The sequence below is a fragment of the Trachinotus anak genome, unplaced genomic scaffold, assembly GCF_046630095.1.
Source record: "Trachinotus anak isolate AG129_WGS33_773 ecotype Australia unplaced genomic scaffold, CSIRO_AGI_Tana_v1 ptg000012l, whole genome shotgun sequence".
In the NCBI taxonomy this organism is placed as follows: domain Eukaryota; kingdom Metazoa; phylum Chordata; class Actinopteri; order Carangiformes; family Carangidae; genus Trachinotus; species Trachinotus anak.
Window position 1 is genome coordinate 2,037,254 of NW_027273863.1, and position 247 is coordinate 2,037,500.

The following is a 247-nucleotide window of genomic DNA, read 5'->3' on the forward strand; positions in this document are numbered from 1 at the left end:
ATCACTGTGAGCAACCTGCATACACAGCAGATAAAGGTAAAAAAAAATCCCCACATCTGCTGCAGTGCTGAGAAGCAAAAAACAAATCAGTTAAAATGAGCATTAGTGCTGATACCAGAAGAATGACAGTAAATGTTCTGATGTTATTAATCCAACCCCCAATAACAAATGACACTTTATAACAGGACTATGATAATAATGAATTTTGATTTAGTCGGTGAACGTGATAATAACAACAAAAAACGCC